Source organism: Peromyscus leucopus, chromosome 17 (assembly GCF_004664715.2).
Source record: "Peromyscus leucopus breed LL Stock chromosome 17, UCI_PerLeu_2.1, whole genome shotgun sequence".
NCBI classification, from domain to species: domain Eukaryota; kingdom Metazoa; phylum Chordata; class Mammalia; order Rodentia; family Cricetidae; genus Peromyscus; species Peromyscus leucopus.
The window spans coordinates 29,064,995-29,082,616 of NC_051077.1; the positions used below are offsets into that span (position 1 = coordinate 29,064,995).

At 39.3% G+C, this 17,622-nt stretch overlaps 1 long non-coding RNA gene across 1 annotated transcript; it reads left to right on the forward strand.

Moving 5' to 3' along the window:
- The first annotated feature begins 1,925 nt into the window (after positions 1-1,925).
- On the forward strand, positions 1,926-10,216 carry LOC119089195. Its single transcript, XR_005093058.1, has 3 exons — positions 1,926-2,444; positions 6,358-6,418; positions 10,008-10,216. It is a non-coding gene; the product is annotated as an uncharacterized LOC119089195 (long non-coding RNA).
- The last annotated feature ends 7,406 nt before the right edge of the window (positions 10,217-17,622 follow it).

The following is a 17,622-nucleotide window of genomic DNA, read 5'->3' on the forward strand; positions in this document are numbered from 1 at the left end:
ATTGCAATGACTTTCAACAAAAAATGTCTTTCATAAAAGAGATTGTTTCATCTTTCAAAAATATTGATTTGAGGAGGAGGCTGAGTCTCAGAAGCCTAAGTGTGAAGACAAAAACATGAACTTTCAGTTTTTCTCATCAAATTTCTTTGATATCACTCTGAGCTCTCTGTGGAAGGAGCTGTCCCATCCTTGATCTTTTTAGGAAATAGAAGGTCACCGACCAGAAAGCATAGAAAACAAAAGCACAGGTATAAATATTTAATCGACTTCTTTAGAAGGAAGATGTTCTGAAACAGATCCCATGTTTTGAGCCCTTCAGAGACTAGCCGGAATCCATGGCATTACATCTGCATGCCTTACCGTTCCATAATGTCCAACTGCTTTTTCCAGCTTAGTCTGGGTCATGCCCTTCACAGGGCCATGACAAACTCATTTCCAGTTTCCAAAGGCATCGTGCCTTTTGAGAGACAGAAAAACAAAGAAAAATGGAGTTGGAAGGCCATATATGGATTCTAGGCCTATACCCGCCAATATGGTATCTTGGTTAATCAGTCAAAGGAGTATTGACTGTCCTGCCCTGGCACAAACACACCACAGGGGGAAAAAAAGACGAGACTGAATTTTACCCATTGTCCTATTTCCTGGAAGGTTAAAAAAAAAAAAAAAAAGGTCTCTGTGGTTTTGTATTAATAAAGTGCCACCTCAAAGGTTCTAAGTCTCTGTTGACTCCTGGGTCTATGGTCATCCTTAAGGGGCTAAAAGGGTTTGTAGACTATTACTCTCCATGACTTCCATGATGGCCAAAGGAAGGGTGTGACATTTGTTCCACATCAATTGATCTTTTCTCTTTGCTTTGATTTTAATTTAACAAAAACTTTGGATTACCCACAAGGCACTCTGAAGACAAGTTTGGTCAGGCACATTCAACTTCTTCAAGTTAATTCCACTTTAATTTTAACAGCAAGAGGGATTTCACCCCAATCCAGACATATGTAAATATTAGTTACTTTACCAATGTACATGCATATTTTTTTTCTTCCTATGTGGGATATTTTATATTCTTTTCTTCCAGTCTTGTTTTCTAAAGGAAAGTTGCAAATCATTAAATAGATTTATGATAAATCCTGTCCTCCTTCAAATGGCCGCCACTGAATGTTTTCTCAATTGTGCCAGGTGCCAACTCCTCTGTCTACTTCTAAATGTCTGATTTACCTGGCACACATCAGGAATCCTGCTGCCAGCATTATTGTGGGGGAACTTAGGCAACACTAACTTAGACTTCTTTCTTCTCTTGTTTCTTCCCATTTTACAAAGTCTGTTTAGCATCTCTCTAAATTTTATTTCATATATTTTTCATTTCAAATGTTGTTTGAAAATTCCATATGCGAGTACTATATTTACATCAGTTCCTTCTCTTCTCTCTCCTCCACCACCACCACCAGACCTGGGATTACAAGCATGTAATCCACCATGCCTGGATTTTTTCTGTTTTTCTTTATAGAGTTTAGGGATCAAACATGGATTCTCATGCTTGCAAAGCAAGCATTTTACAGGCTGAGCTATTTCCAATCCTTTCAAACTAGTATTTGCCGAAGAACTAGAACACTCCACATATTTTTGTTCCTAAACATTTTTAATCATACAGAATACTACGTTACTCAGGTTTCTACTCCTTTATATGAAACCTCAGGATCAGGCAATATATTCTTGTCCTAGGTGTAGCTTGTTAGGATATCAAATATGTAGTATTAAGATTAGGAGGAATAAATGCACTGTTAGTCAGTAAAGCGTGTGCAATATGTGTTTCTCAAAAACATTTCCTGCCTAGTAAATGATTAAGTCTAATTTCTATGCTTTGGGCCTACCAAGATCTAGCTGAATATTTGATAGTTCAGTATGTGGTTTCTGGAAACAGAACCTGAAGATGTCTACTTAGACACAGTTTAGAAACTAGTTTCCATACCACTAAAATTGCAGGCTCCTAAAGACTTGAAGAACTAAATGTTGTTTTACTTAATAGGGGCACAATGAGGGACCATTTTCCACGGGAGAGCCTTTTCAAACCCTCCTGAGGCATCATGCTTCAATGCTGCCCACTCAGAACACTCTGGTGCACCCACTCAACACCACCCGGACCACAGTTTCGAAATAGTGAGTCGCATAGCATGTCTTTGTTAAACCGGAGAACTTGAAGATATGGGGGACCCTTTCATGGCAGTTCCCTACTCTCTCGGCAACTGTTTTCCCACTACGGCAACAATCAAGCGTGTAATCGGCTAGAATTCAATTCAGTTTAGAATTAATCTCCAGTCTGTGTCTGAGCATGTCTTCTGCAAAACAATGCTGAGGATTATAATGCCAAAGACGGATCGAAGCAATCCAGAGCAACCAAGAGCAAGGAGACGGTAAGAGAGGACAGCCAAAACAAAGGCTGGCTCGCAAAGGTACGTCTGCTTTCTCCCCCTCCCATCTATGAAGTTCTGGAAGACTGGTTTATTTTGGAAAATTAATCTTTCCTTCAGCACACATTACATTTTGGAAAAAAGTATGGTTTACATGAAAATGTCTATACAAAAGTTGCCACAGTGTACTTTATAAGCGCGTATGTGTTATATAAGACTTGGGGAAAGAAATAAAATATGGTTAGTATTTCTTCCCTTGGGCAGGTTCCAACATTCACCCCAGCAAGCAATAAGCCATTCGATCTCTGTCTTGTTTCACTCCTTTGGAAGCAGTAAAATTGGTGTGAGTGAGCTTTGTAGATGTCCTCTGGTGGTCATATGTTAAAGTACTTTAAGACTCAGTATTTTGCATTAGCTGTTCCTAAGGCTCCTGTTTATTAGAATAAGAAGCCATTTTTTAACACAAAGAGGGGGAAAAGGTAATCATGGTGTTCTACCTGGGTAGAAAAACTTCTATAGAACAGCAGGAGACCTGAGTCAGAGCCTGGGTGCAGATCAGAAGATGGGCATGGGCATGCCACATCATTCCATGTCCCTAGATTTTCATCCATGGATGATAGTACCTCACCTGTGAAGATAGTTTAAGAATTAGCCCAAATAATTCTGTATTAATCTCATTAAGTTTCTATAGCAGAATATCACCCTGAGTGGCTTGAACAATGGAAATTACTTTTCTGTTGAAGACACATCATGTGATCTCATTTCACCTTGATTATCTCCTTATAGACCCAAAGTTCACACAGATGCCTGCCACCATGCTCTGCAGGACTTATGACTTAATGAGAACAGAGCTTCAGTTTTACAAGATAAAAAGATTTCTGGAAATGGGTGGTAGTGATGGTTACTCGATAATGTGAAGGTTTTTGAGACCATTGAAGTGCACACTTAAAAAAAACAGTAAGTGATACATGTGAGATTCTGTACATTTCATTAAAGATAAGAAACATGCTTAAAGAATAGAAAAAGAAAGAAGAGAAAAGAAAGAAAGAAAGAAAGAAAGAAAGAAAGAAAGAAAGAAAGAAAGAAAGAAAGAGAAGAACAGAAACCTAAAGTTCAAATGCAGTCATAGTGAGGCTTGGAGTTCAACACAGACATTTCACACATAATTCAATAAAAAATTATGGATATATACAGTGACCCACACAGTAACTAGTGGTTTTTATTGTGTGTTACTTTCTAGCCAATATTTATTGTTTTGATTGGTTAAGATCTTAGTTTGTAAGACATAAGCCTAAAGAAATAAATCCCAAGAGCACATTTTTTTAAAAGAATAAGTGTGGCTTCAGTTCTAGTATAATGATTTAAGCACAGACATAAAACCCTGTACCAGACTTTTTCTTTTGGGCCACCAACCAGATCCCAAATCATGACAGGGAAGACTTATTAGTTATGAATGTGTGGCCTAGCTGAGGCTAGATGCTGGCTAGCTCTTTTAGCTTAAATTAAGCTGTTTTTCTTTATCTACCTATTTGCTTCAGGCTTTTTACTTTTTCTTACTTTCTAGATGTCTCTATGTCTGGTTGATGGCTGCCTGGCTTCTGGCCCCAAGTGTCTTCCTCCTTCTCTCTTCTTCCTTCTCTCTTTCTTCCTGTTCTTTCTCCAAACCCTAGACTTCTATTTATTCTCCCTGCCCACATGCCCCACCTATCCTTTCTCTGCCTACCTATTGGCCATTCAGCTTTTTATTAGACCAATCAGGTGCCTTAGGCAGGCAAGGTGAAACAAATGCAACACATCTTTACATACTTATACACATGTCCTTACATCATTAAGCAAATGCAGCATAAACAAATGTAACACACCTTTGTACAGTTAAAGTAATATTCTGCAGCATAAACAAATGTAACACATTTTTACATAGTTAAAATCATAGTCCATAACATATGCCTTGTTTGTTAATGTATACAAGAAGTTTTAAAAGATACTTCATTCTGTAATCTTATGCAGTCTTCTAGTGGTCAATTTTGATAAAATATGACCTGTGAGTAAAATGCAGTCTGTGATTTTCTTTAGTACAACATATGTATTAAGAATGATTTTTTTAAGCCTTCCTGGTAACAAACTTGTAATCATAGCTACTCAGGGAGTGAGGCAGGAAGATTTCAAATTTAAGGCCAACAGAACCAAAGAGTGGGAAGAAGACTAGCCTGGGCAAATGCCATTTCTTAAAGTAAAAGATAAATATAAAGAGGGTTGGTGAAAAAGCTCAGTGATAGAACTTTTGCCTAGCATGTGGAATGTTCTAGGTTTGATCTACAGTACTCAAAAAGAAAGAGAGAGAGAGAGAGAGAGAGAGAGAGAGAGAGAGAGAGAGAGAGAAGAAAGAAAGAAAGAAAGAAAGAAAGAAAGAAAGAAAGAAAGAAAGAAAGAAAGAGAAAGGAAAGAGGAAAGGAAAGGAAAGAGGAAAGGAAAGGAAAGGAAAGGAAAGGAAAGGAAAGGAAAGGAAAGGAAAGGAAAGGAAAGGAAAGGAAAGGGAAAGAAAGAAACAAGAATGCTTGGGACATGATAAAGTATGGTTCCCATCTTTTGAGAAATACAGGAAGTACAGGCCACTTGTACACATGTCTGTAGTTACTGGGACCAGCGACAACCTCAGAAGCTCCAAGGAATCATGGTGTTTTGATTTACTTTGTCTGTTTTGATCTCTCCTCAGCTGGAGCTGTTCTCACTTGTGATTAGTGGACAATCTATCTTTGAAACCTCCTCTATCTTCCCTGCTTCCGATCTGCCCCAGGCAAGGAATGAAAATGAACTACTATTGAGGACCTACCCCAGGCTGGAAATAAAAATGAACTACTATTGAAGAATACTTCCTGCACATCAAATTCCATTAGATTCCTTTCATGTGTTAGATTCCATAACTCTCATAACACAACCACATGGTTAAATGTCATTATTCATGCTCTACAGATTAAGGAAATGGGTCTGGAAGAGTTCATTGGCTTGAATTTAATATCAAGTCCTTCTGGGCTTCAAAATGCAAGGTGCCTCCTCACAAGGAAAAACAAACAAGACAAAAAACCTTGGCTGACTTGAGCTTCATGTACATAAGGGGAAACAGACTAAAGTGAGGTTTTTCCAAACAAAACAGCCAGTGTTGAAGTGTGTGGAGACATTTGATTTGCAGTTTCTGAGCTCTTAGCTCCAAATAGCCAAGTCATCTGACAAACTGCTTCCAAATTAGTACAGTATTGTAATGACAACTTCCCGTATTCAAAGACAACCTTGGATGCCATTCATCAGAGAGATCCATTCTAATGTAAATATTGAGCAAGTATGTGTATTCATGGTCCTAGCGAGTGTTCTAAAAGAAGCATAGTTACAAGATTACGACTGCTGTGTGTCTGCTGTTTATGAATCTATAACACACACACACACACACACACACACACACACACACACACACACACACACAGTTGATTGGAGCCATACCTTGGAAACTCAGTCACACATCATTTCTACTGACTTCTGTTTCACAACACCAGTCATTCCCTGAAGCAGGTTTTAATTTAAGTTCTTAAAATATATGTGACTTTCATTTTTCCTTAAAGCAAAATTTTACCTGTCTGAAAGAAACAAGAAAAATTGAATCATTGTTGAGACACATGTTCATAAGTAATATTTAATAAAAACAAAAAAAAAACTTTCTGGAGGTTTAAAGCAATTACCAAATGCAAACTACGAAAGTGGAAAATCTTAATTTCAACATCATTAGTACAGTCGTTTTTGCACAATATCAGATAGCTGAATGATACTAATAGAGTAATGTAATAAATTTCCATATTAAAATGAGATTCAGCTTAAGGCGAAGTCAGTCTCACGGTGCAGTGCAAAATTCTGTGTGTATAGAGAAATGGGAGGTGTGCTATGATTTGGACATGCTCTGTTCCCAAAGGTCTTATGAAGGAAGCTTGATTGACAGTGTGGTGGTTTGAGATGCTGTGGACTTCTAAGAGGTGAGATTACTAGAAATATCTGCTGCACTGAACACTTCCCACAGATTGGACTAAAGCAGTTCTCATGGGGCCTTGAGTTAATTTTCATAAGAACAGATTGTTTTAAATGCCTAAGCCAGGTTCTGTGCTATCTCTCCAGCATTTTGTATGATGATACAGCATCTCTTTCTCCACTGAAACTAGGAGACACTTCCAGGACAGGTAGGAAGTCTTTGAAGAGGAATGGCTATATAGAACAGCAAAGGAGAATGAGCTAAGGGAAGCATGTCTCCTGGATGATGGAATTTCAAAATAAGATTATTTAAATTTCAAAACAATAAAGACACATGGTATGTGTGGTAGTTTGAATGTAATTGGACGCCATAAGCTCATAGGGAGTGGCATTGTTAGGAGGTGTGGCCTCGTTGGAGTAGGTGTGGCCTTGTTGGAGGAAGTATGTCACTGTGAGTACGGGCTTTGAGGTCTCCTATGCTCAAGCTATGTCTAGTGTGGACACAGAATCCTGCTGCCTGTGGATCAAGTTGTAGGACTCTCAGCTCCTTCTCCAGCAATGTCAGTCTGCATGCCACCAGGTCCTGACATGATGATAATGGACTAAACCTCTGAAGCTGTAAGCCAGTCCCAATTAGTTGTTTTCCTTTATAGTAGTTGCTGTGGTCTTGATGTCTCTTCACAGCAATAGAAACCCTAAGACAGTGTATCTTCTACCTTGAGCTTATAGAACAAAGTTTCACATGGTTACTTAGATAGCTAGGGTTCTTTCCACATGTTCAAATCAAAGGGCTCTTCTGCCCTCTGATGATAGAGAAGGTAATTGTTGGCCTGGTAGGTGAAGTTTAAGGACTCTGAGAAGCCCCTAATCTGCACTGGACTCTTCTCTCGAGAATAACTAAACCATTTCTCCTTTATGTCTCATCATTCCCTGTAGGCAGTTTTCCTGTTCCAACTACTGTGATATCTCAGATAATCACTCAAAGGCTTAATATAAGTGATAAATTCTTGGCCAATAGCTCAGGCTTATTACTAACTAGCTCTTACATTTTAAGTTAACCCATACTCTTTATTTACACTCTGCCACATGGTGGTACCCTTATTGGAATGGCAGGTTCATTTCCTGCTCCCTCTGCATCTGTCTGGTGACTCCTCTGACTCTGCCCTTCTTCATTCCATCATTCTCAGTTTGGCTTTCCCACCTAAATTTATCCTGTTTAGCTACTGGCCAGTCAGCTTGTTTATGAAACCAATCATAGTGACATATATTCACATAGTGTACAGAACAATTATTCCACAGCAATTACCCTGTCACAGTTCTGATAGTATCATGAAGGACACTGTTATCAGTCCTTAATGCTCAGTTTACAAAGGCAAGTTTTCTTTCTCTCTCTCTAATCATGTAAATAATGATCTGTCTCAGGCTCCCTTATATGCTCCTGTAAATATATGTCTTACATTACTTGCTAAGAGCATTTCTTTCTATTGGAAAACACTTTCATGAGGGATTCTTACTGCATCATGTTCACCCTGTCCAGTATGATTAAAAGTGGTCAAATAGAATTCTTTTCCTTCTGGTCATAATGTGTGGGTCAATAAATGGACTCATGAACAAAACCAGACCAAACAGAATCCCTCCTAAAGTCATATGTTTCCTATGTGTGTATACTTTTAGTTCAGGAACTTGTGCATGTCTTTGTCACACACACACACACACACACACACACACACACACACACACAACCTATACCACTGGGGTGCTGGTCAAGGCCACAAGGCAGTGGCTCACAAAAGGAAAAAATACTGTTTTCTGGTTTAAAAAAAAAGTCTGAAATAGAGCTGAGGTTCTTATTTTCCTTTTCTTGGCTTAAATTTCATTTGTGAAGACTCAAAGAAACAGAAGTATGCATATCTGTGGGGTGCCATGTGATATTTAGACACATGCATGCATTGGGTAATGTTAAAGTCAACTTGAACACCTATCCCCTTAAATAATTATCATTTCTTCATGCCATAAACTTTTAAAACTCTTCCTTTCTTCAAGTTTTTCTCTTCTTTTAAGGAAATATACAGTTCCTTGTCCCCTGTGGTCATCTTGAGCCACCTACTGTAATAGCAACCCCAAACTTCATACTCCCGTCTTTTAGTGTTGGTTGACTGGCCTATCCCCTCCCCCACCTCTCTCCCCAGGTTATGGAAACTACCACTGTACTCTCTACCTCTCTACTTCCATGGCAACAGGTTTTTTAGATTCCATGTACAAGTGAGATCAGGTTGCACATACCTTTCCATGCCTGGGTTATTTCACTTAGCAAATGATCTCCAGTTTGTCCACACTGGTTCAAATGACTTCTGAAACGATTGCATCCTGTTTACAGTTGAATGGTGTTCCCTGGGTGCCTATGACACAATTTCTTTTGCCAATCACCAGGTGATACACATGTGAGTGGTTTCTGTTTCCTGACTATTCCGAATGATGTTGTAATAAACATGGGAGTTCAGGGGTTGCTTTGATACTCTTTCAGATAACTGATTACATTTCTTTTTGTTATATATTCAATAGTGGGATTGCTAAATGGTAAGGTGATTTTAATTTTTGATTTAGGAAACTGTATCATATTTTAAGGAATAGCCAATGATTGTACTAATTTTCAATTCCACACAGATTATGTAAGTGTTCTCTTTTCTCCTCATTCTTCAGCTGGTTTGTTTTTTCTTTTGCTTTGGTTCATTGTTGTTTGTTTGTTTGGTGTTTTGTTTGATAGATGCTCTGTCTCTGGGTCAAGGTTCTATACAATTGCAGGTTTGATTTGCATTTCCCAGATAACTAGTAATATTGAGCATTTTTTCACACACCTGTCAGTCACTTATACACATTCTCTAGAAAAAAAAATGTCTATTTGGGTCTGTTGTCCAGTTTTCAATCAAGTTATTTGGTTTTTGCTGTTTACCATTTGAGTTTCCTGTGTGTTCTACATGTAGTTGTCCTCTCTAGTTTTTATTAAGTCTGACTTTATCCCCTGGCTTCTTTTAATCTTTAACCAACTCATTTCGTGGGTGTTACGTGGTATTTCCATGTGCATTTCTGGCAGCTTTGGAGTTTCAACACTCTTGATTAAAACTCTCTCTGCATTTTGCTTGGTGGTTTCCTGAAGATTTGGCCCCAAAGGAATCAGATTCAGGAAATTAAGATGTTCTGAAAAGTGAGGATCAGAGGAAACTGGGAGCAAGAAGGAGCAGGAGAGGTAGTCAGAGAGCAGCATCCAGTCTCTAAGAAGCAGTGCCTCAGGAAGAGGAGGAGAATCAAAGACAGAAAACAGTGACAGTTTCGGTGCTTGGCCTCAGGCACAGCTGTTTGCCGCAGGAAAGTGAAGAAGGAGTTTTCCTCAGCATCAATTATTTAGCAGATCAGGAACGACTAGGATTTTGCTATGAATCGAGTTCAGGTCTCCTAACAATGTGAACATGGTCTATTCAGTCATATTGAAGTTGTGACAGAGCATTTGGGAAGTAGGATTTCCTTGTTCTGGGCAGAGTAGATGATTGTGTACAGAGGTCATTTTGAGCACCCTTGAACTATTGTAATTGCTTCTCTCAGGCAGACAACTGGATTCTCCGACCTAATGACAACAGTCCTGACCCTGGCTTCCAGCAGCACCGGCCACACCAGAGATCAGAAGAGTCATTTGATTTGAGCCTGTGGAAAGCCAGATACGTACTCCTGGGAAACCTTGGCTTGTAACCTAAAGGGAGACGCTCCTTTATATGCCTTTAATGTGTTCAATTTAAAATAATCTGACTTTAAAAGTTCATCTCAGTTTTATTCCTGAGGGCCTCCCACTTTCTCTGGGTTCTACATGAAAATGTGGTGTCTGAACATTAAGGACAGGGCTCTTAACATTTGGAGTGCTTTGGTGAGATACAACAGTATTTTAGTCCCAGTCAATAGAGAGTTTTGGCCAGCAGCTAGGAACTTTGTGCTGCTTAGAAATCCAAAGATAATTCTGTAAGGAAATATTAACATTTAAGTACTGAAATTAGTCACAGTCATAAAATCATTTCTAGAACTATCATTGATCTTTCTTTTTTTTTTCTATTTATGATTTATATTCAATCGAAACAGGTGAGAGGAAAATCCAGAAACCTGTCAAATAAGCATTACCCTTGTTACAGGTGCTCTTCCAGAAACTCTTTTGTGTATATATGCATATATGTAGTATATATATTCATATATGTATGAATGATTCTCATCAAAACATATGCAAAGCTCAGGTACAAACCAAACGAAACAAACACTTGTAGAAGGTGGAGAAAAGCTTCAAAATAATTCCCCTGAACTCACCCACCAGCCCAGACCTCTGTGCCAGTTTTCACCTTGAAGTTCCTCCAACTTGATGTCATCCAAGGCTGCCACAGTGTGAGAGACGACATTGGAGTGAAGCTGCTATTTATCAATTAATATAGATGCCACGTCATGTTATAGTCCCTAAAACAACTAGAAACCATTTGTAGATGGATTTATCAGTCCAGAATATGCTATGTAGCTTCCTTATCATTTTCTTATGGCAGAATATATTCCTGTCCATGGGAGTTTTCTAACTGATAGTTGATGGTAGACATGTCAAGATGTTGCTCCCTTTAGCTCTTGCTCTGGCTAGGAAGTCCTGTGCCTCCACCTTCTAGAACAATTACCTCTGGCCAATTCGACTGCTCATAAATGCTATGTGGTAAGACAAAGGAAAACCTCACTCTAGTTCTCTTCAGGGACCACAGTGTGAAAAGTGTTAACTACTTCTGCCATGGTTTCTATGGGAACATGAGGTCATGTTATATGCCTATGATGTGGCCAATTTAACCAGGCCTCTGATTTGTGAACTTTAAAAACTTGTTTCTCTATTTTTGCCAATATTCCATTATTTTGTCATGTATATATGTACACACACACACACATACACACACACATTATATATATATATATATATATATATATATATATATATATATATATATACCAGTCAGGACAATAGGTACCAAATGTCAATGTCCCTTCTATTCTGACTCTTCGAGGGACTAACTTTGGGTTCATACTACTAGTGTTTATACACCTTCATTTCATCATGTTCTCACTTAAGTCACCTCGGAGGTGACTCAATCCTTCTCCTCAGACTCCTTGCTGAACATACAATAAACACAGTAGACTTCTTACTTGGTTGCCACAAGGAGCCAGTGAGATCACAAGTAGGATACTCAGAAAAAAACCTGAGTCACTGCCACCATAGTTCAATAGTTATAATAGTGTTTTCCTAATCACAAGATATGTAAACATACATTTCCCTCAAAAAGCACTGAGAATCAAATCATTGGATGCAGTGTCTATAAATGAGTGGTTCTCAACCTCTGGGTTGTGACCCCTTTACCATACCTCCATCTCCAAAAAATATTTATATTACAATTCACAACAGCAGCAAAATTACAGGTATGAAGTAGCAGCAAAAATAATTTTGTGGCTGGGGGTCAGCACAGCATGAGGAACTGTATTAAAGGGTCGCAGTGTTAGGAAGGTTGAGAACCACTCCTTTAAACCATGACTAGTTTCAATTTAGAGAATTCAGAGAAACATACTTTAATTGCTTGAGAGAGAATTCATGAACTTACCAATTTTAAATAGACTACACATTATGTATTTTATTTTCTAATTGGCTATTTGTAAAACATGGGGATTTTTCTTTTTTAACAGAAATTTTTCTAGGAGTCCACAGGAGCCTCTTAACCCACTCTGGTGACCCGAAGAAGGGAAATGCAGAGGTAATTGGAACCTCCTGGCTGTGGTCTAGATAAGGAGTGGTGTTTTTACAACCAACCCTGCCCAGTGGAATCACCTGGGAGCCTTTAAAAGCTGCAGATAGCTAGGCCTCACCCGTGGGGACTCTCATTTTATTGGTCCTATTTAATTACCTGGCATCAGCATTGTTAAAAGCTCTCTAGGTGATTCTAACACACAGCCAAGACTGTGGTGTAGATGGGTACTGGTCAGTTCTGGGTCAATGGGGTGTGTCTTATGATGCAGAATGCTGCTGAGAACTGCTTGCAGAATCAGTCAGCCCTCTCAGGCACCTGCATCAGTTGCCATAGGCTAGCACTGTCCACAGAATCTTCTGAGAGTGAACCAAAACACCCCGCTTAACTAGGCTTTGTGCTCTCTTGAGAATTATGGCCTGAACAGTTCTTTTTCTTCAAACTGGGGATGAGGGGTGGGCAATGGAGAGTAGGGAATAGGGGACGAGAACATAAGGGAACAGGATGATCGGGCTGGAACAGGGATGGAGTGGGAGAGCAATGAAAGAGATACCATGATAGAGGGAGACATCGTGGGGATAGGGAGAAACGGGGTGCTAGGGAAGTTCCCAGAAATCCCCAAGGATGACCCCAGCTTAGACTACTAGTAATAGTGGAGAGGGTGTCTGAACTGGCTTACCTTAGTAATCAGATCGGTGAATACCCTAACTCCTCATCATAGAGAAAGAGAACAGGGATTCTGTGAGCAAGGACATCAAGATCATGATGGGGAAACCTACAGAGACAATCCAAACCAAACTAGTGGGAACTCATGAACTTTAGATCAACAACTGTGGAACCTCCATAGGACTGGACTAGGCCCTCTGCATAGCAAGACAATTGTGGTACCTTGATCTCCTTAAGAGGCCCCCTGGCAGTAGGATCAGAATCCACCCCTGGTGCATGCGCAGGCTTTTTGGAGCCCACTACCTATAATGGGACACCTCCCACAGCCTTGAGGCAGGGGGAGGAGCTTGAACCTGACTCTACTAAATGTACCTCCCAATGGGAGGCCTTACCTTCTTGTAAGAGGGAACTGGAAGTGGGTTGGGAGGGGGAGGCTGGAGGGAAGGGAGGATGGAAGACGGGGGGTCTTTGATTGGTATGTAAAATGAATAAAAAAAAGATTTATTAAGAAAAAAAAGTTTCCATGCATTGAACACTAACCCCAAAGATATACCTTAAGTCTGGTGGTTGAAAAGAATATTCTATAAATATTTCACATTCGTTATTATATGTTTCCTCCATGCATTGCTACTACTGATGAAACACTCACCACAAAACATTAAACATATGCAAAAGAAATCACAGCTATGCACTGTGTATATTTAACAGCTTTGATCTCCCATCTACTCTGAGTGCAAGTGTCTTGAGTGCTTGGGAAATTGTCCTTGAGCAAGGAATATTCAATCACAATACATTTTCAAGTAGAAGATGTAAGGGCAGCTTCAAAGAGCTCCAAAATCGGGAAGATGCTGACACATTAGGAAGCCCAAGCAGATATTTGCTTCTGTGGTTTTAAAGATGTAAATAGAAACAACTATGGCAAAGGATTTCTATAATTAGCTTTCATCCTGATTCCAAAAGTTGCTTATTACAGAGAATTTAATAGTATATGAAAGCCACTGTTTAAAAACTTAAGTTGAGCTTTCTGGAACTTTAATGAAAAAATTAGTATGTTCAGACTTTCGTGGTTTCTCTAAAGCCATGTGCTAATTCAGTAGCAGTTCTCTGTCACTGAAAGGTTCGGAAAGGATGGTGAATGCTTTGGTAATTTTCTTGTCTCCAGGCATAGTTTACTGAAAGCAATAACATGAGTTTAAATTAGAAATTAAATGAATTAGTATTCTAAACTGTGGGTGTGGTTCTGGAAAGAACACTGGTATTTAGACCAACAAATGTTTTGTTTTAAAACACAGTAACTCTACCCAGTTGTTCTTCTGAAGCCACAACAGGGGACAATCTGCTCAGCTAACATACCTCCCTGAAGAAGCCACAAGTTTAAAGGGTGCCTTTGCAGAATGTGTTAGGCCATAGAACAGGGAAACCACATCCTAACCCTGAGCAACAAAGCCTCATTGTCCTGCTGCCAATTACCAGGAAGTACTTCTGAGCTGGCTCACTGTGGAGTCCTGTGACTTGTTCCCCACCCCCCTTTGATAAATTCTTTGCAGACAGACATCCTATGGACATGAGTCAGGTCCTATGGACATGAGTCAGGTCCTGAGAAAGAATTAGAATGAGCCTCTCCCACCGCACCCACATTTTATCCACGTTCCAAGTAAACGGAAGCAGAGAAATTAACTCACATCTGCAGTTGAAAGAATGAATGGAATTCATGAGTCTCCTTTTATCATTTGGATCTAAAGTTTTAGAAAAGGAATTGTTGGTAACAGTGGTGATTGGGCTCTACAGTTAAGGGTGCTTGTTGTTCTTATAGAGGACCTGGGTTTGGTTCCTAGCACCCATGTCAGTCAGCTCACAGTCACATATAATTCCAGCTCTAGGAGATCAAATATCCTTTTCTGGCTTCCATGGGGGCCTACACGTATCTTTGCATACATACACAGAGACACACAAATACACACATAGATAAGAATAAAATAAATCTTAAAAAATAACAATGGTAATTGATAGTTATATGTTGTAGAATATTATTTTAAAGTGTGTTACTTTTGTTTATGTTGCATTTGTGAAGCTGTGTTACTGTGCCTGTCTAAAACACCGGATGGTCTAATAAAGAACTGAATGGCCAATACCAAAGCAGTAGAAAGGATAAATGGGGCTAGGAGGTAGAAAGAATATATAGAAGGAGAAATCTGGGAGGAGAGGAGACCTAGGAATGAGAGAAAAGGAGGAGGATGCTGTGGGATGGTCTGTATGTGAAATTGCTCTGATTGGTCAATAAATAAAACACTGATTGGCCAGTGGCCAGGCAGGAACTAGGTGGGACAAGGAGAGAGGAGAATTCTGGGAAGCAGAAGGCTGAGGCAGAGAGACACTGCCAGCTGCCGCCATGACAAGCAGCATGTGAAGACTCCAGTAAGCCACAAGCCACGTAGCAAGGTATAGATTTATAGAAATGGATTAATTTAAGATATAAGAACAGTTAGCAAGAAGCCTGCCACGGCCATACAGTTTGTAAGCAGTATAAGTCTCTGTGTTTACTTGGTCAGGTCTGAGCGGCTGTGGGACTGGCTGGTGACAAAGATTTGTCCTGACTGTGGGCAAAGTAGGAAAACTCTAGCTACAGGAGGACTCCAGGGCCACCCACCCAGCCACACAGCAAACCACAGAGTAAGAGTAAGATTTACAGAAGTAAGAGAATAGAGAAAGCCCCGAGGCAAAAGACAGACAGGTTAACCTAAAGTTAAGGAAAGCTGGCAAGAAACTAAGCCAAGCTAAGGCTGGGCAATCATAATTAAGAATAAGCCTCTGTGAGTAATTTATTTGGGAGCTGGGTGGCAGGCCCCCAAAAGAGCCAAAAATAAAAAAAAAATAAACAAATGGGTCAGCTCAACTACAAGTATGCTATTGTTGACATTCCAAAGAAAATGTTAGTTCTACATTAGGTTCTTGGGTTCCATATGTGAGTACTGCTCACTGGTCTACCCTTCAATTTGCAAATATGGCAGGAGACTTGAATAAACATGCCATAGGAATTCCTCAATCTAATTCTGGGCTCCTCAGATAATTTGAGGTGCTCTTTGAGGAGCTGCGTTGGCTCATCCTCAGCTTACTGAGACATCCAACAGGAACTCAAGAAGCTTCCAGCACTGATACCCAACCCTCTATTGTTTCCCAAAATTATATACAGATAGATTTTAAATTACCCATAGTCAAGTTTCACCCTCAACATACAAATCAAAGTCTCTGGTGGTACATATACATAAGTATTTCTCATTTGTTGCAAACTTGAACACCTCTGTGTTAAGAAGGACAAAAGGCAAGTTTCGCACAAGTAGCTACCTCTTTATCAGGGATGCTGGACAGGAGTTATTGTTCTGTAGTTATTGCTATTGGAGTTTTTTTCTTATTTGCCCTTGGCAATCTCTAGAAGCCAAGAGACAATTATTCAGTATGTCTTAAAGAACAAGACAAGATATAGTCTGGTTATTATGTAAAGCATCATTGGGTAACACAGGGATTCATATTTAGAAGCATCATTCCATCCAACTTTATTCTGCCAGAATTAAGTTCAGAGATGATGTCTGTGTCCATTGCTTGTGAAGGATCCCCCCCTCTCAATTAACCTTATAACTCCTTAAATTAATTTAGAACATTTTCCAGGTTCTATAAACAGACCCTGCAAGTAAATATCTTTGTATATTTGACCACTTCAAGAATGTTTCATAAGAAAATATTTGATAAAATATGATCATATAGTTCATGAAGAAATTTCATGAAATATATTTGATGAAAATGAGTGGATATGAGAAAGAGGGGCTGGCTGACTATGTGTTAACTTCATGGCTTGCATCCTTTAAGTCATGGATTGGCTCTTACTCTTCCCATGTTGCTGTTGTAAAAGCTAAATACAGACCCAGAAAATTGCAGTCTAAGTGGGTAACTCATACACATGTATTAAACTGCATGCTATATATTTGGAAGGAAATTTCTTTTCCTAGTCTTTAAAAACATGTATGTAGTGTGTGAGTGTATGTGTGTGTGTGTGTGTGTGTGTGTGTGTGTGTGTGTGTGTGTGTGTTTAAATGTTTTTCTGCAATACATTTTGATCAGGTTTTTCTCCTCCCACAATTCCTCCCAGGTCTTCCCTTCTTCCCTACTCACCAAACTTCATGTTCTCTCTGTCTCTCTCTCTCTCTGTCTCTCTCTCTGTCTCTCTCTGTCTCTCTCTCTCTCTCTGTCTCTCTCTCTCTCTCGTTCTCTCACTCTCACTCTATCTTTCAAAAACACTAAAACAAAACAAAAGAATCCCCTCAAAATGAAAAGTGAAACAATCAAAAGACCAAAAAGGCAAAAATGTCAGGACAGAATAAAAAGAAACAAAATATGCAAACATACATGTTCACACACACACAAGCGCACACACACAGAGTTGAAAAGCATGAAATTTAACACTTTATGTCTTGGAGGATAGCTGTGTGTTCATAGCACAGCAATACAGATGGTATAACTGGAATCTAGCAAAACATGTCCATATCTCTTATTTTTTATTTTTAATGGAAGACAATTTAAATTTTCCATTTTATTATGATTTTTATTTTAAGAATTTCATAAATGTAAACAGTTAAATATGATCATATCCACTCCCAATTTCACACCTCCAGCTCTTCCTGTATCCTCCATAACATGTCCCCCTCCCAACTTCATGGCTTCCTCCTCTTCTTCCTCCTCCTCCTCCTCCTATTTGTCCT